Source organism: Pan troglodytes, chromosome 4 (assembly GCF_028858775.2).
Source record: "Pan troglodytes isolate AG18354 chromosome 4, NHGRI_mPanTro3-v2.0_pri, whole genome shotgun sequence".
Classification (NCBI taxonomy): domain Eukaryota; kingdom Metazoa; phylum Chordata; class Mammalia; order Primates; family Hominidae; genus Pan; species Pan troglodytes.
Window position 1 is genome coordinate 40199521 of NC_072402.2, and position 20233 is coordinate 40219753.

At 38.4% G+C, this 20233-nt stretch overlaps 1 pseudogene; it reads left to right on the forward strand.

The window, feature by feature from the left end:
• Positions 1–11061, forward strand: part of LOC471513 (importin subunit alpha-8-like) — a 79026-nt pseudogene extending 67965 nt beyond the window's left edge.
• The last annotated feature ends 9172 nt before the right edge of the window (positions 11062–20233 follow it).

Here is a 20233-nt window from a genome sequence, read left to right on the forward strand (position 1 = left end):
AGAGCTCTATTGTACAACATTGTGACTATAATAAATAACAATATATTGTATACTTGATTACTAATTTTAAGCAGATTTTAAGTGTTCTCATTGCACACAAAAATGCATATGAGAAATGCACATGTTAATTATCTAAATTTAGCCATTTCACAATGTACATGTATTTCAAAACATATTGTATAAATATATATAAATTTGTTAATTAAAAATTAATAATAATAATATTATATTGGCAGGCCTAGTCAGTATAAATATAAGAAAAATAAATTTAAGGCATTAGACTAGGGGCAAAAATCAGTGAGATAATAAAGCATTACCTTCATAAAAACAGAAGTCAATTAAAAAAGGGACATTTCAAGAAAAGAAGTTTTTAAAATTAAAGTACGGATATATACTTTTTAAATTAAATCCCACAATTAGAAGATAAAGTTAAGGAAATCTAGAAAGTAAAAGCAAAAAAGACAAAGAGATGGAAAATAGTGGTAGGAAAAAAAGAAAGTTAGAGGAAGTTCAGCATCCAATTTAATTATTAAGAGTTCCAGGAAAAGAAAACAGAAGAAATGGGCAAGAGAATATCTTCAAAAAATAGCACGCACGTAAAAACATCCCAGACCTGAAGGACATGAGCGCCAGTTTGAAAAGGTCCACACAGTACACAGCAAAATGAATAAAAATGACTCTCACCAAGGCACATTATGGTAATACTTCAGCACGCAGGGGAGAAAGAAAAGACCTAAAATTTTCAGATAGAAGAAAATGGTTCGCATCAGTGTATCATTAGACATCTCAAAGTTACATTGTGTAGCATACTATAAGAACCATCGTTCTCAGCAAAAAAACCAAACACCACATGTTCTCACTCATAGGTGGGAATTGAACAATGAGAACACATGGACACAGGAAGGGGAACATCACAGACCGGGGCCTGTTGTGGGGTCAGGGGAGGGGGAAGGGATAGCATTAGGAGATATACCTAATGTTAAATGACGAGTTACTAGGTGCAGCACACCAACATGGCACATGTATACACACGTAACAAACCACATTGTACACATGTACCCTAAAACTTAAAGTATAATAAAAAAAAATGGTGCTGGGAAAACTGGCTAGCCATATGTAGAAAGCTGAAACTGGATCCCTTCCTTACACCTTATACAAAAATTAATTCAAGATGGATTAAAGACTTACATGTTAGACCTAAAACCATAAAAACCCTAGAAGAAAACCTAGGCAATACCATTCAGGACATAGGCATGGGCAAGGACTTCATGTCTAAAACACCAAAAGCAATGGCAACAAAAGCCAAAATTGACAAATGGGATCTCATTAAACTAAAGAGCTTCTGCACAGCAAAACAAACTACCATCAGAGTGAACAAGCAACCTTCAGAATGAGAGAAAATTTTTGCAACCTACTCATCTGACAAAGGGCTAATATCCAGAATCTACAATGAACTCAAACAAATTTACAAGAAAAAAACAAACAACCCCATCAAAAAGTGGGCAAAGGACATGAACAGACACTTCTCAAAAGAAGACATTTATGCAGCCAAGAAACACGTGAAAAAATGCTCATCATCACTGGCAGTCAGAGAAATGCAAATCAAAACCACAATGAGATACCATCTCACACCAGTTAGAATGGCAATCATTAAAAAGTCAGCAAACAACAGGTGCTGGAGAGGATGTGGAGAAATAGGAACACTTTTACACTGTTGGTGGGACTGTAAACTAGTTCAACCATTGTGGAAATCAGTGTGGCGATTCCTCAGGGATCTAGAACTAGAAATACCATTTGACCCAGCAATCCCATTACTGGGTATACACCCAAAGGATTATAAATCATGCTGCTATAAAGACACATGCACACGTATGTTTATTGCTGCACTATTCACAATAGCAAAGACTTGGAACCAACCCAAATGTCCAACAACGATAGACTGGATTAAGAAAATGTGGCACATATACACCATGGAATACTATGTGGCCATAAAAAACGAAGAGTTCATGTCCTTTGTAGGGACATGGATGAAACTGGAAACCATCATTCTCAGCTATCGCAAGGACAAAACACCAAACACCGATTGTTCTCACTCATAGGTGGGAATTGAACAATGAGAACACATGGACACAGGAAGGGGAACATCACACTCCAGGGACTGTTGTGGGGTGGGGAGGGGGAGGGATAGCATTAGGAGATATACCTATATACCTAATGCTAAATGACAAGTTAATGGGTGCAGCACACCAACATGGCACATGTATACATATGTAACAAACCCGCACATTGTGCACACATACCCTAAAACTTAAAGTATAATAATAAAATAAAATAAAAAATAAAAAAAAGACATATTGTTGCTATAAGTTTAATGATGGCCAAAAGTCCCTCTCAAATATCTCACAGGGTCTACACTATATGTTCACTTAGCAGTATGGTGCAACCTGGCCTAAGATTTCCAACCACGGCCTGGGAATTACTGGGTCTGTATGACAATGAGACCTAAAAATGCTGGTTGCCTTAGGGACAAGACCACTCAACATAGATGCAACCTTAAAACAATGCTTACCCTCACAAGAATAGCTAATACTTCCTTTATGAAAGAAACACCTGGCAACTGACCTGGACTGAATAGTATGAAAAAGGAGAAAGAATCCCCCAAACTCTGAGAATGGTCTCCAGATGGAGACTCTCCCAGTCATCTGACTCCTGACTCTATCTGGCCCATGCCACCAGCCTGCTCCCGCTATCTGTCTTGTAAGAGCACTTCTGGAATAAACTGTCCAAACATCAGACAATGTCTAAGACTCGTCTTTGGAAGCTAGGAGAGACTGATGTCTTCAAAATATTGAGGGAAAAATATTTTCAACCTGAAATTCTGTGCCCAACCAAACTACCCATCATGAATAATAAAGTTACTATAAATTATGCTCTATCAAAATCAAGAATAAGATAGGGGATAGAGGAAACAGGACATTCAAATAGGTGACAGGCAAAAAGAATTCCTGGATGGTGCTAAAGTGAAGACCCAGCATAATAGCTGAGGGCTCAGCCTTCAGAGCAATCAGTTCTGCTTAGATAATAGAGAGCATCAGAGGCAAAGTCACCAGGGGAAAAAATTAATTGATAGATTACCTGATGTGTTTGATTGTTTTGATAAGTAATTCATTGATATTTTGGAGTATTTAGGGATTAAAAATTGGTGACAGGTACATAGAAAATCAAGCAAACAATTTTAAACTTCAGAGTAAAAAAAATTGTCTTTAAAAAATTGGAATGTGTATTTAGTAAAATTCAGTACCCTTTAAGGATGAAAAAAAAAATCACTCAACAAAACAGGAATAGAAGAAAACTACCTCAACACAATAAAGGCCACATAGGAAAAGTCCACAGCTATCATAGTCAAGGTGAAAGACTGAAAGCTTTCCTGCAAGATCAGGAAATAGACAAGAATGCTCACTTTCAACACTTCTATTCAACATAGTACTAGAAGTCTTAGCCAGAACAATTAGTCAAGAAAAAGAAATAAAAGGCATCCAAAAAGAAGAATTAAAATTATCTCTATTCATAAACAACAGAATCTTGTATGTAGAAAATCTTAAGGATTCCACAAAAAAACCTGTTAGAAATAATAAACAAATTCAACAAAATTACAGGATTCAAAATCAAAACACGAAAAAAATTAGCTATATTTCTACACACTAATAATGAATAATCTGAAAAGGAAATTAAGAAAATAATTCCATTTATGATAGAATCAAAAAGAATAAAATATTCGGAATAAGCAAGCCAAAAGACTTGCACCCTGAAAATTACAAAATGTCACTGAAAGATATTAAGGCAGACACAAATAAATGGAAAGATATCCTGTGTTTATGTACTGGAAGACTTAATATAGTAAGATGTCAATACTCTACAAAGCGATCTACAGATTCAATGCAATTCCTATCAAAATCCCAATGATTTTCTTTGCAGAAATAGAAAATCCCAGCAAAGGATTTGAATAGATATTTCTCCAAATAAGATATACAAATGGCTAATAAGCATATGAAAAGATGCTCAATGTCATTAATAATTTTGGAAGTGAAAATAAATCAAAGTCACAATGAGGTATTGCCTCCCACCCATTAGAATGGCTGCTATTGAAAAAAAAAAAAGAAAATAGATATTGGTGAGGATGTGGAGACATTTGAACTCTTGTGAACTTTTGGTGGTAAAATGATACAGCTGGTGTGAAAAACAGTATGATGGTTCCTCAAAAAATTAAAAACAGAAATACCATATAAATCAGAAATTCTACTTCTGGATATTTAGTGAAAAGATTTGCAATTAGGATCTCAGAGATATTTATACACCCATGTTCATAACGGCATTATTCACGATAACCAAAAAGTAAAAGCAACCCAAACATCCATTGATGGATGAATGGATAAACAAAATATGGTAGGTAATACAATGAAATATTATTAAGCCTTAGAGAGGAAGGAAATTCTGACACATGCTACAACATGGATGAATCTTGAGGACATTAATTAAGTAAAATAAGCCAGTCACAAAAAGGTAAAAATCATATGACTCAACTTGTATGAGATATCTCTAGGGAAGTCAAACTCAAAAAAAAAATAGAAAATAGAATGGTGGTTCCCAGGGGCTCGGGGGAGGAGAAAACAGGAAGTTGTTTAATAGGTATGAAAAAATTCTGGAGATTGGTTGGACAACAAACTGAATATACTTAACCTACTGAAGTGTACACTTAAAAATGATTAAGATGGTAAGTTTTATATTATGTGCATTTTACCACATTAAAGCAACTTCTATTTTGAGACACGGTCTCACTCTGTCATCCAGGCTGAAGTACAAGTGGCATGATCACAGCTCACTGCGGCCTTATGCTCCCAGGCTCATGAGATTCTCCCACACCAACCTCTCAAGTAGCTGGGACCACAGGCACATGTCACCATGCCTGGCTAATTTTTTAATTATTATTATTTTTTGTAGAAACAGGATCTCACTATGTTGCCCAGGCTGGTCTCAAACTTTTGGGCACAAGCAGTCCTCCTGCCTTGGCCTCCCAAAATACTGGGATTACAGGCATAAGCCACTGCACCTAGCTAAAACAACATTTTAATATACTACATTACATGATTCAGCTATGGACAACATCTACATACATACTTATAATAATTTAGCACTCATTATTTTTAGACAAAAATTTGCAACATAAATATTTGCAAGATAGAGGAAGTTTAGAGTTGGGTAAGAGAGGAGTAGTGGAAGAGAACCAAATTTTCTAAGTCAGGAAGTCAATAATAGATAATATGTCTAAAACTGGAAAATCAATGTGGGGAAACATAAACACATTATTCAGAAACAGAGGATAAACACCTGTGCTAGTCTTAGTGTGACTGGCCTCAGCTCTATGTTTTATCCTTTTCCTGCTCTCTTCTAGTAAGAGTGTTATCTGTTGTCTGCATGCTATATTCTCCAAGTTGCCATGTCTATTGGAGATAGCTAGTTTGACTAATGGGAAACACTGTCAGGAAACTGAATGTGAAGAGGAAAAGACAGGATATTTTCCTCCTTCCTTCTATGCCTCAGGTGACATATTAAGTAATGTCTGTGTTTCTTCCATGGCTCCAGCTTCTGACAGACAAGCTTCTATGGTCCTAGATTCTGCAAGATTAACCTAGCTACTGGGCTTACCAGTATCTCTTCTCTTTTTCCCTCCAGCCTAATCTATCTAATGTTGCTAGTCTCTGAGTTGCTCACCAACCCCTGTTTGGCTTCTCAGCTTTTCCACGACTAATGCCTGCATAAAAGCTTATTGCAAGAGTTTTGTTTCTGCCTAGTATTTAGCTGGGAAGGTATCATTCCCGCCCCAAGTACAAGAAAAATGTATGAACTACAGAATCAGAATATTTCTTAATCTCATTAGAGAGCTGATATAAAGAGCAACCAAATAGACTGAAAGCCAAGGAAAGACAGGAGCCTCCAAGATGATATAAGCATTGGCTTAATTGTGGCAGAGTATTGGGGGAAGAGACACTGAGCATCATCAAAGTGGGTAAGATGAATTCAGTTAAAAAGTTTAAGTTGCTAGGCCTCACTTGGGCTAGTGGGACATCATAGAGCCCCTGGGAGTTTCAGACATGAGGGAAGTTTATGTCCACTTGCAGTTCTTCTCCACATACCTTCAATGGGGGTGTGTGGAGAAGAACTACAAGTGGACATGAGAAATATTTGGGGCAGGGTGGGAGAAGAGGGCCTCCATCAGTAGAGTGAAAAAGGCACAAAACCCATCTGGCTCCTCTTCTGTGGAACAAAGGCCTTAAGTCACTGGGGAAAGGTAGCAAACCCTCTCACCCACAGTAGAAGTTGATAAGCAAAGGATGCACATTCAAGAATCAAAAATAACCTTTAAAAACACAAAAGCAAAAACCTAAGTATAACTAATAAGTAATAGTGGAGATAAACAGAAGTATTATAAAATGCTCAACTGACCCCCACCCCCAAACAAAAATAAGAGAAAAAAAAAGGAACAAAGAACAGATGGGGCAAATAAAAAACAGGTATCAAAGTAGCAGTTTTAAATTCAACCATAGCAATAATCATATTAAATGTAAATGGCCTGAACTTTCTAATTAAAAGAATTAAAAGGCAGAGATTACCAGAGTGGACTACAAGAAGTGGATTACAGATAAAAGGATAAAATAAGATATACTCTGCAAAAATTCATTGTAAAAAAAAACTGGAATGGATAACATCAGACAAAGTATAGTTCGGAACAAAGAATATTACCAGGAATAGGAGGTAAATTTCATAATGATAAAGGGGTAAACTTATCAAAAAGATATAACAGTCCTAAATGTGTATGCATCCTGTAACAGAGATTCAAAATATCCAAGGAAAAAGCTGATAGAACTGAAAGGAAAAATAAATTCACAAATACAATTGGAAGCTTCAACAGTGTTTTTTTCATTAATTAATAAAACAAGAACACAAAAAAATCAGTACAGACATAGAAGACTTGAAAAATACAACCAACTGGACCCAATTGATAAATGTATAGAATATACCATTCAAAAAAAGAATAAACATCCTTTTCAAGTGCATTCACAATAGTCACCAAAATAGACAATTTTCTGGGCCATAGGGAAATTTACTCAGATTGAAATCATATGGAGTATGTTCTGTTACAAGATAATTAAATTAGAAATCAATAACAGGAAGATATAAGGAAAATTCCCAAACATTTAGAAATTAAACAACACACCTCTTAATAATGCATGGGTCAAAGAAACGTAAGAAAATTAGAAAATATTTTAAATGGAATGGTAATAGTAACATCAAAATGTGTGGGATAAGACTAAAGCAGAGCTTAGAACATAATGTATAGCCTTAAGGACTTATATCAGAGAAGACCTAAACAAGCAAAAATTATAAAATTTCCAGGAGAAAACATGGAAGAAAATATTTGCACCCTTGATATAGCAAAAATTCCTAGGTGGGAAAGAAGCAGCATGAACCATTTAAACAATTAACAAATTAGACTTCATCAAAATTAAAAAATTCTGCTTTCTTTAATTTTATTTAATTTTAAGTTCCAGGATACCTGTACAGGATGTGCAGGTTTGGTACATAGGTAAACATGTGCCATGGTGGTTTGCTGCACCTATCAACCCATCACCTAAATATTAAGCCCTGCATTCACTAGCTATTTATCCTGATGCTCTCCCTCCCCTCGCTCCCCTACAGACCCCAGTGTGTGTTGTTCCCCTCGCTGTGTCCATGTGTTCTCATTGCTCAGCTCCCACTTATAGGTGAAAACGTGAGGTGTCTAGTTTTCTGTTCCTGTGTTAGTTTGCTGATAATGGCTTCCAGCTCCATCCACATCCATGCAAAGGATATGATCTCATTCCTTTGTATGGCTGCATAGTATTCCATGGTGTATATGTCCCACATTTCCTTCATCCAGTCTATCATTGATGGCCATTTGGGTTGATTCCATGTCTTTGCTATTGTGAATAGTGTTGCAATGAACATACACATGCATGTATCTTTATAATAGAATTATTTATATTCCTTTGGGCAGATAACCAGTAATGGGATTACTGGGTCAAATGGTATTTCTAGTTCTAGGTCTTTGAGGAATCGTCACATTGTCTTCCACAATGGTTGAACTAATTTACATTCCCATCAACAGTGTAAAAGTGTTCCTGTTTCTCCACAGCCTTGCCAGCATCTGTTGTTTCTTGACTTTTTAATAATTGCCATTCTGAATAGTGTGAGGTGGTATCTTACTGTGGCTTTGATTTGTATTTCTCTAATGATCAGTGATGTTGAGCTTTTTTTCGTATGTTTGTTGGCTGCATAAATGTCTTCTTTTGAGAAGTGTCTTTTCATATCCTTTTCCCAGTTTTTGATGGTGTTGTTTTTTCTCATAAATTTATTTGAGTTCTTTGTAGATTCTGGATATTAGACCTTTGTCAAATGGATAGATTGCAAAAATTTTCTCCCATTCCGTAGGTTGTCTATTCACTCTGATGACAGTTTCTTTTGCTGTGCAGAAGCTCTTTAGTTTAATTAGATCCCATGTGTCAATTTTCACTTTTGTTGCAATTGCTTTTGATGTTTTTGTCATGAAATCTTTGCCCATGCCTATGTCCTGAATGGTATTGCCTAGATTTTCTCCTAGGGTTTTTATAGTTTTGGGTTTTACATTTAAGTCTTTAATCTATCTTGAGTCAATTTTTGTATAAGGTGTAAGGAAGGAGTCCAGTTTCAATTTTCTGCATATGGATAACCAGTTTTCCTAGCAGCATTTATTGAATAGGGAATCCTTTTCCCATTGCTTGTTTTTGTCAGGTTTGTCAAAGATCAGATGGATGCACATATATGGTCTTATTTCTGAGATCTCTATTCTGTTCCATTGGTCTATTTGTCTGACCCCACAGAAATACAAACAACCATCAGAGAATACTATAAACACTTCTACACAAATAAACTAGAAAATCTGAAGAAATGGAGAAATTCCTGGACACATGCACCCTCCCAAGACTAAACTAGGAAGAAGTCGAATCCCTGAATAAACCAGTAACAAGTTCTGAAACTGTGGCAGTAGTTAATAGCCTACCAACCAAAACAAGCCCACGACCAGATGGATTCACAGCTTAATTCTGAGGTACAAAGAGAAGCTGCTACCATTCCTTCTGAAACTATTCCATATAATTGAAAAGGATGGACTTCTCCCTAACTCATTTTATAAGGCCAGCATCATCCTGATACCAAAACCTGGCAGAGATGCAACAAAAAAAGGAAACTTAAGGCCGATATTCCTGAGGAACACTGATGCAAAAATCTTCAATAAAATACTGGCAAACCAAATCCAGCAGCACATCAAAAAGCTTATGCACCACAATCAAGTCGACTTCATCCCTAGGATGCAAGGCTGGTTCAACATACACCAATCAATAAATGTAATTTATCACCTAAACAGAACCAATGATAAAAAGTGACCTTAGACGCTCCAGAAAAGAGGTTGAGAAAATTTAAGTACTAAGGCAAAGATGCATCTCTGAGGCGACAGCAGAGGATAGCAGTCAGCCTGGAGCTCCGAAAGGCCAAGAAAGATGAACAGATCTTAAAGAGAAAGAATATCACCAGCTTCTGCCCTGATACAGCTTCCAAAAAACCAGCCAAAGGGGTGGCAGTCAGCTTCACTCTGGTGAAATAATCAAAGGTGTGAATAGCTCAGATTCAGTCCCACGGTTCCAGGCCACCGAGACAGCCAGGAAAATGCTATCCCAGGAAAAGAACCCCCTTCTGAAATTGAGCATTGAAGCAGGCTTCATTCGCAGGATGGTAGAGTTCCTGAAGTCATCACTTTACCCCTGCTTGCAGTTTGAGGCCGCCTGGGCCCTGACCAACATTGCTTCAGGGACTTCCGAGCAGATTTGAGCCGTGGTAGAAGGGGGACCCATCCAGCCCTTGATCAAGCTCCTGTCTTCCCCCAACGTGGCTGTGTGTGAACAGGCAATGTGGGCTCTTGGTAATATACCCGGTGACGGCCTGGAGTTCAGAGATAATGTCATTTCAAGCAATGCCATCCCACATCTGCGGGCCTTGATTTCACCCACCCTACCAATCACATTTCTGCGGAACATCACGTGGACCTTGTCGAACCTATGCCGAAAAAAGACCCCGTACCCTTGCGAAACTGCAGTGAAGCAGATGCTGCGTGCCCTCTCACTCCTGCAGCGCCACCACAGCGAGGTTCTCTCGGAAGCCTGCTGGTCACTGTCCTACCTCACCTACGGCTGCAAAGAGCTCATCGGCCAAGTGGATGACACAGGGGTCCTGCTCAGACTAGTAGCCCTCATGACCATCTCAGAACTCAATGTCTGGACCCCTTCTCTCCCGTACCATGGGGAACATTATCACAGGCACAAATTAACAGAAGCAGATGGCCATTGACGCGGGCATGCTGAACGTGCTGCCCCAGTTCCTGCAGCACAACAAGCCCTCCATCCAGGAAGCGGCCTGGGCCCTGAGCAACGTGGCGGCAGGGCCCTCTCACCACACCCAGCAGCTGCTTGCCTACAACGTCTTGCCTCCCGTGGTGGCTCTGCTAAAAAAAATGGAGAATTTAAAGTCCAGAAAGAGGCTGTCTGGACGGTGGCTAACTTTGCAATGTGGGTCACCGTGGATAAGTTGATCCTCCACTCTGGGGTCCTGGAGCCACTGATGAATCTGCTCATTGCCCCAGATGTTAAAATTGTTCTCATCATTCTCGATGTAATCTCTTGCATCCTCCAGGCGGCAGAGAAACGGTCTGAGAAGGAAATCCTATGTTTTCTGATAGAACAGCTCGGTGGGATCGATAGAATTGAGGCTTTACAACTGCATGAGAACTGTCAGATTGGCCAGTCTGCTTTGAACATCATTGAGCAGCACTTTGGTGAGGAAGAAGATGAGAGTCTAACTTTACTGAGCCAAGTCCTAGACCAAGATTGTGAATTTATAGATTGTGAATGCTTAGCAAAAAATAGCCAAGCTCCATAACTCCTAAACCAACAACCCAATGCTAAAGGATAACTTCTTTAAGCAGCAGTAGTCCTATATCTTAGTGTATCCCAAATGTGAAGCTTTCAAAACTTAACATTAATAAAACGTTCAATACTTTCAAAAGAATTATCTCAATAGATGCAGAAAAGACCTTCAATAAAATTCAATTCATGCTAAAAACTCTCAATAAACTAGATATTGATGGAACATATTTTGAAATAATAAGAGCCATTTATGATGGACCCACAGCCAGCATCATACTGAATGGGCAAAAGCTGGAAGCATTCCCTTTGAAAACTGGCACAAGACAAGGATGCCCTCTCTCACCACTCCTATTCAACATAGTATTGGAAGTTCTGGCCAGGGCAATCAGGCAAGAGAAAGAAATAAACTGTATTCAAATAGGAAGAGAGGAGGTCAAATTGTTTCTGTTTGCAGATAACATGATTGTATATCTAGAAATCCCCATCATCTTAGCCCAAAAGCTCCTTAAGCTGATAAGCAACTTCAGCGAAGTCTCAGGATACAAAATCAATGTGCCAAATTAACAAGCATTCCTATACACCAACAACAGACAAGCAGAGAGCCAAGTCATGAGTGAACTCCCATTCACAATTGTTACAAAGGGAATAAAATACCTAGGAATACAGCTCACAAGGGATGTGGAGGACCTCTTCAAGGAGAACTACAAACCACTGTTCAAGAAGATAAGAGAAGACACAAACAAATGGAAGAACATTCCTTGCTCGTGGATTAGAAGAGTGAAATGGTCATACTGCCCAAAGTAATTTATGGATTCAATGCTATTCCCATCAAACTACCGTTTACATTCTTCACAGAAATAGAAAAAACTAGTTTAAAATCCATATGGAACAAAAAAGAGCCCATATAGCCAAGACCATCCTAAGCAAAAAAACAAAAAACAAAAAACAAAGCTGGAGGCATCACACTACCCGACTTCAAAATTCTGCTTTTCTAAAGACGCCATTAAGAAAACAAAGTGGTAAACCATGGACTGGAAAAAAAAATTCACAATATGTACATCTGATAGAGCATTTGTTTCCAGAATATATAAAGAACTCTTAAATTCAATTACAAGAAGACAACTCAAGCCAAAATTCGGTAAAATGTTTGAAAAGATTCTTCACAATAGAAGATATACAAATGGCCAATAAGCACATGAAAATATGCTCAACATTACTAGTCATCAGATAAATGCAAATTAGAACTACACTGAGATTTGCTATACTCTCACAAAACAGTTAAGAGTAAAAATATTGACATTACCAAACATTGGAGAATATGTGGAACAACTAAAATTCTATTCATTGCTGGTGGAAATGCAAAATTGTACGATGACTTTGGAAAACAGTGTAACAATCTCTTCTAAGATTAAACCTACTCTTACCATAAGAACTAGAATTTCACTCCTAGGTATTTACTCAATTCTTTGTCCACACAAAGAATTGTACAAGAATGTTCATAGAAGCTCCATTCATAATAGCTGAAAACTGGAAACAATCCAAATGTCTATCAAATGAGAATGGATAAAAAAGTTGATCTAGTCCTGCACCAGTGCCATCAGGTCTTAATAACTACACTTTATATTACGTGTTAATACCTTGTCTGGCCAGTCTGCAATGCTTTCTACTTTTTCAGAATTTTTTTTGTGAATTCCTGCATTCCAAAGTAACTTTTGAATAATTGTTTCAATCTCCTAAAACTCTTGTAAGTATTAATTTAAAGAGAATACATCTTATACAAGATTGAATTTACCTATACAGAGATAAGGCATCATCTCCGCTTATTAAGGTATACCGCAGAAAACAGAATTGCTTTTACTGGCTATCTGCTAATCTATACCACAATATCACTCCCATATCCCACCCAGGGCACTTTAATTTTTCGACTAACAGAGTTTTATTCCAGAATTTGGGGCTTTGGTGATTGCAAGATTTGCAGTATTCATACCAGCACTCATAGCATGTGCTCAATGCTAGTTCTTCACAGTCACGCTCAGAATTAGAAAGCAGGTGTTTGTTACCTTGATTGAATTCAGTTCACCTTAATTTGAGAACCATATATTGTACACCTACGACGTGTCAGCCAAGGTGCTAATTTCTATGAGGAGTCAAAGATGAAGAAGTCACAGCTCCATTCTTATGAATTTTTTCATTCTATGGCAATGGCAACCATATAAAGCAAAAGTTTCATGGAAGACAGAATGTCCTGAGGGCACAGAGAGTCTGTGTGGGCACAGAGGAAAGAGTTCCTATTTAGGTAAGAAAAAGAACAACACGAGAAAGACAAAACTTTAACATTCTGCATCAAAATGTTGATTTAACTTCTGTATCTTCTTTCTAACAAACCCTGAGACCTAGAAATTTGCTGAACTTGGTGCTTTGTGACTGAGTCTAATTTGCTTCGCTGCTCTTGAACCGCAAGGTTTAGAGCATCCTGAGCTTGTAATTTTGGTATTTCTCATATTACTTGCTTAGGTGGTAATTCTTATTTAGCTAATAATAGAACTTGACAAAGAAATTTTAAAGAAATTAATGCAGGAATGAATGGTGGGGCAACTCTCCATTCAACATTTTATTGTTCATTATAAATTTGCTGCATAATTTCAGTTCCTAAAGAAGCTTAAATTGGCCAGGCGTGGTGGGTCATGCCCGTAATCCTAGCACTTTGGGAAGCCAAGGCAGGCAGATCACCTGAGGTCAGGAGTTCAAGACCAGACCAGCCAACATGGCGAAACCCCATCTCTACTAAAAATACAAAAATTAGCCAGGCATTGTGGCAGGCACCTGTAATCCCAGGTACTTGGGAGGTTGAGGCAGGAGAATTGCTTGAACCCAGGAGGCAGAGTTTGCAGTGAGCCGAGATCGCACCACTAACTCCAGCCTGGGTGACAGAGCAAGACTCCATCTCAAAAAAAAAAAAAAAAAAAAAAAAGCTTAAATATTTTTCTAATTATAAGAGACAAGTGGTGTGATTAGAAGCAGCTGCTCCAGAGAGTGTTTGCCAACAGTCATTTCCAAATTACACACACACAAAGGTATTCAGCGTTGTTTCTTTCCACTTCAACCTTGATATGGGTAGGTTTGTAATTTTTTCACATACAATGTAAAGAAAAATCACTTAATATCTCAAGATTTATTGTGTCTATTCTCTCAATCCTATGAATAGCTGTGCAGAATAACCAAGCTAAAGTCACTTTTTAAAATATGAAGATGGAGGGAGAGAGGGAAGAGAAAAGATGGGTGAAAGCAAATAAGGAAAGGATAGAAAAGATGAATGGGAAAAGGTGCAGACAAAATGCGCAGATGGTAGACTACTGGAAAAGTACAGAATGAGGAGAAAAATACACCTCCAGGCTCTGTTTCTTCATTTTAAGGATGCATATTGGCCTAACAGTGAAGTGTAAGCTAACAAGTTACAGCAAGAGAATTAACAGCATGAATTTTGGAGTTAGTTTGCTCCAGGATCATTCCTGACTTCCTGTCTCCTACTAACTATAAGGCCTTGGACAAATTATTTCCTCCACCTCATTTGTAAAATGGGCTTAATAAGAATACCCTCCACCTAAGATTGACATCAGAGAGAAGAAAATAAGAACTGTAATGTGGTGCCATGTCACACCCATCATGTAAGCAAAAATGTTTAAAAATTTAATAACAACTGTTGCTGGGGAAGTCAAGAAATATAGTTCTCATACAATGTTAACAGCAATATAAAGTGGAAATTAATTTAAAAATCAAACAAGTTAGAAATGCACACACTCTGATTCAGCTATTCTTCTCCTAGGTAAACATATCCCTGAGAAAAACTCCTGCCTGTGTAAACAGAGAGACACAGAATGTTTACTGCTCTAATATTTATAATTGTCAACAATAGAAAAATTCAAATGCCCTCCAACAGAAATATGGGTAAATCAGAGACTATTCATATAGTAGCAAAAAGGGATGATTTTGAGTTACATGTGTTAGTACAGATGACTCTCCAGTACACTAAGTTTTTTTAAATCAAGTTTCAGATTTCAGAATATCAAGGCAGAATCACAATGAAACTAGAAGAAGGCTGGACTTCACCCCAAGAGGCTGAACTTGAAGCTAGATACAATAGCTAAAGTATTCTTAATTGTGCATAAGATAAATTTATTTATATTAGAATGAGGCATTTTAAAACCTAAATGCATGAAAATTCATACGTGATGTAGGGGGAGGGTAAGTGAGCTTCAAAGTGGTGGAATGTGGATCTATTCTTTTTGCCTGCCAAGCATCCCTATCCTTTTATATTTGTTAATCAAACCTTTTGTTTCTGTCTATCATAATCCCCTTAAACCTCCATTCCTGATCAGTGGTTGGGCACAGAATTCAATCTCTATTTCCTGGGAATTTAAATCTTGGGTACAATCACAAAAATATGAAAAGTGATGCCAGTATCCCCAAAGAGCCGAAACAGAACTGGTAGCAGATTAATTACATTGAATCCCCTCTGTCATGAAAGGGGCAGCAATTTAAAATCACTATAATTGATACTTATTCTGGATCTTCTGGATCTAGGTTTGCTGTCCCTGCCTGCTATGCTTCTGCCAGCAAAACTATCCCTGGTCTTACTGAATGGCTCATTCACCATTATGGTTGCCCATAAAATATTGTTTCTGGTCATGGGCTCCATTTACAAGGAGGGAGAGGCAATGGGGCTCAGTATCTCATATAATGTGTTAATGGTGGTTAACTTCACATTATTGAATATAAATTGTGGAATACGAATGTGAGTTGTGCAGAGCTAGATGGAGCTGGATTTGAAAATGTGGTAACTGGTGAAACTTGGCCTGTCTACCTCTCTGGAAAGAGACAAGTGTACTTTCAGATGTATGGAGAAATAATTGCATGATGTAAGGAAGGCAGTTTTTCTTTTTTTCCCTTTTTTCTGGAACTGAGCATGTGAAGTAAGGTGGGCTTTGATGTCAGGTAGCCAAATACTATGGACTATAGTAGGAATGCATAGTCCATTCCTACTAGACAGCTCCAAATCCCAATAGGAGCTGTCTAATTTTCTGTATCTCCTTCCTGATGAGTCTTAGTGGTAGGCACATGACCTAGGGCATTTGACCCGGGAGAACGTAATCAGATATAGAAACTAAAATTTTAGATGTATAGCTAGGAATACAAAGAAATAGGGCAGGGATAAAATTTTTCTAGTGTCAGTCAAGATAACGTGTTCCAATATCCAGGGCCAGCAAAAGTTGGAAAGAAACACTAATCTAATTCTGTTGTAGATTCTGTTGTGAGGCCTCCAAATAATCTTGCCTAGAATTGACATATGTTACTTCCCAAAAGTAGGCACCTAAGGTTTACGTCAGAGAGAGAAAAATAAGAACTATGATGTGGTGCCATATCACATCCATCAGAGAAGCAGAAATGTTAAAACCAGACTACATCTGGTTTAAAAAAAAAAAAAAAGCACTTGATTGAAGAATAGTAATTCAGCAACATAGAACCCATTTTCCCTGTAAGTTAAATCACACTTTTTATACTGCAAAGAAACTACTTGATTAATAATATAAGCTGGGCTCAGAATTTAAGCTGTAAGCCCCACAAGTCTGTCACATTCCTCCTGGAATAATTTTTGGCTGCAGCCTAGCTCCTCTGAATCCCACTCCCTCAGTTCTGCCTCTAAATAAGCAGCTATGCAATCTTTATATAGTTCTATATTTTTTATGTATGGAATCTGCTGCATGGAACATTCTTATGGAAAGTGTTCACAGCCACGCTTTATGGCTTCTTTAGCACCATAGCTTCTGGAAGAGTCAATAAGGAAAGAGTGCTGGTACAAGGACGGAACTAAAGGCCCACCATTTATCTTATTAGGAACAAAATACTGTTTCTCCACTCCTAGCCTGTCCCCTAGGTTCAAATTTGCCTGTAACTCAGGGTTAGGGTGTAAGGTGTCTACTCTGTTCGACACTACGTAATAAGAGGCAAAAATTTAACATTTAGACTCAGCTATTTTGGGTCTTCTTTTGTTTGGTTGATTGGGTTTTTTAAAATAATTTCAACTTTTATTTTAGATGTAGGGGGTATATGTGCAGGTGTGTAACATGCATGTATTGCGTGATGCTGAGGTTTGGGGTACAAATGATCCCATCACCCAGCTAGTGAGCCTAGTACCCAACAGTTTGTTTTTCAACCCATTCCCTCCTCTTTCCGCCTACTCTAGCAGTCCCCAGTGTCTATTGCTCCCATCTTTGTCCATGAGTACCCAGTGTTTAGTTCCCGCTTATAAGTGAGAACAGGTGGTATTTGGTTTTCTGTTCCTGCATTAATTCACTTAGGATAATGGCCTCAAACTGGATTCATGTTACTGCAGAGGGCATGATTTTTTTTATGGCAATGGTATTCTATGGTGTGTATGTATCACATTTTCTCTGCCCAGTACACCACTGATGGGCACCTAGGTTGATTCCATGTCTTTTCTATTATGAGTAGTGCTGTGATGAACATACAAATGCATGTGTCATTTTGGTAGAATAATTTATTTTCCTTTGGGCATATACCCAGTAATAGGATTGCTTGACTGAATGGTAGTTCTGTTTTTTAAGTTCTTTGAGAAATCTCCAAACTACTTTCTACAGAGGCTGAACTAATTTACATTCCCATCAACAGTATATAAGCATTCTCTTCTCTGCAGTCTTGTTAATATCTGTTGTTTTTTTGACTTAGTAATAGCCCTTCTGACTGGTGTGAGATGGTTTCTCATTGCGGTTTTGATTTGCATTTCTCTGATGATTAGTGATTTTTTCATGTATTTGTTGGCTGCCTGTATTAGACTCAGTCATTTTTATTCTATGCTTCCAAACAGCTGCATTGTTATAGCATCATCAAATGTCTCCCATGTCAGAATAGCCTAACCAAACCCAAAAGTCAAAATAGTTCTCTGTCTTTGTGGCTACAGTGGCTGCGTGAATGCTGTGGGCCACATTTCTGTGAGAAGTAGCTCCTTGGATTTGCTCTCTGCATTGAAGTGGGCCCCTGACCAGGAATGCCTTGAACTGACCTCCAGAGAGAGCTGTGTCCATGTCGTTGGCCTTTCTCTTTCCCTCACTGGGCTGTCGCCTGCAGGTAGAGATGGTCCTTGCTGTATAGTCACCCACAATAGGGATGTCACTGCAGCCACCTTGACAGCTAAGGGTGTGATGGAATGAGAATCCGGTGCCTCATGCTTCTGACTCCTTACTCCCACACAGGTGAAGAGACCTTGAAGATGGTCCTGAACTCAGGATGGGAGTGAGGATGTTGGGGGAGTGTCTCGCTGGACACTTCCTCTTTCCTAATTATCCCCCTTCTGCCTCCTCCTCCCACAGCCCTCTTCCTTTAACTCTTTTCTCTTCTGGTATCCCTGTTCCACAAGCTTCTCCCCTGGGGTTTACCACCACTCCCCATAAGAAATAGTCTTATCTCAATCACCATCATTTCCCTCCAAGTCTTGCAGATTCCACAACCCCAGGTGTTTTTTAATGCCAGAGGGTTTCTGTTGCATCCATTTACCACTGATCTGCAGAGCGCAAGGGTGAGCTCTGTTAGTTCTGAGCTGAGGGGGCTCCACTGAAAGACAGAAGAAAACTTCTACTCTGGGCTCAAGCTCCTTCTCTCTTAAAGGATCAAAACTATTGAACATATTTCATCACCATAGGATTAATTTTCACCCTCAATTCCACATGATAAATTGATAGCATAACTTTGATCTTATTTTACACTAACAAATGTCATGGCATTGTTATAATGATAATATTTGATCCTTCTTGTCCTGGATTACATAACAAAGCATTCTGTATTAACTGACAATAAATTGTGACATGCTCAAATTCTAATCACTTGATTTCCTCCCTGACTATGGGGCGTAGGGGCCGAGTGTAATTTGCCCCCCGAATATGTTACAGCAATCTGAGTGGCCATAATTTTTTTTTTTCTTGAGATGGAGTCTTGCTTTGTCACACAGGCTGGAGTGCAGTGGCACGATCTCGGCTCACTGCAACCTCCACCTCCTGCATTCAAGCGATTCCCCTGCCTCAGCCTCCCAAGTAGCTGGGATTACAGGCGGCACCCACCACCATGCCTGGCTAATTTTTGTATTTTTAGTAGAGATGGGTTTTCACCATGTTGGCCAGGCTGGTCTCGAACTCCTGATCTCAAGTGATCCACCTATCTCAGTGTCCCAAAGTGCTGGAGTTACTGGCATGAGCCACCGTGCCTGGCCATGAATTTTTGTTGAAACACTATACATGTCAAATTTGGCAAAGTAGTAAAAGATGCTACTGGAAAATATCCATGTCCATGATCAACACGCACCCTTTTTATCATGGGTTATCATTTAATAAATTGCTTAAATAGGTTGCCATCTCACCTCCAGTATTTTCACATTTTCCAGGAGGATTTGGTGTTCTCTGCCATATATATATTTCTTATAAATATACCATATATAAAAATGTATTATTAATATATATGCCATATATTTATGTATATATGGCATATATATATTTATATATATATATATATATATATATATATACTTTAAATTCTGGGATACATGTGCAGAACATGCAGGTTTGTTACATAGGTATACACGTGCCATGGTGGTTTGCTGCACCCATCAACCTGTCATCTACATTAGGTATTTCTCCTAATGCTATCCCTCTCCTAGCCCCCAACCCCCCAACAGGCCCTGATATGTGATGTTCCCCTCCCTGTGTCCATATGTTCTCATTGATCAACTCCCACTTATGAGTGAGAACAGGTGGTGTTTCGTTTTCTGTTCCTATGTTAGTTTACTGAGAATGATGGTTTCCAGCTTCATTCACATCCTTGCAAAGGACATGAACTCATCCTTTTTTATGGCTGCATAGTATTCCATGGTATATATGTGCCACATTTTCTTTATCCAGTCTATCATTGATGGGCATTTGGGTTGGTTTCAAATATTTGCTACTGGGAATTGTGCCCCAATAAACATACAGGTACATGTGCCTTTATAGTAGAATTATTTATAATCCCTTGTGTATATACCCAGTAATGGGATTGTTGGGTCAAATGGTATTTCTGGTTCTAGATCCTTGAGGAATTGCCCCACTGTCTTCCACAATGGTTGAACTAATCTACACTCCCAC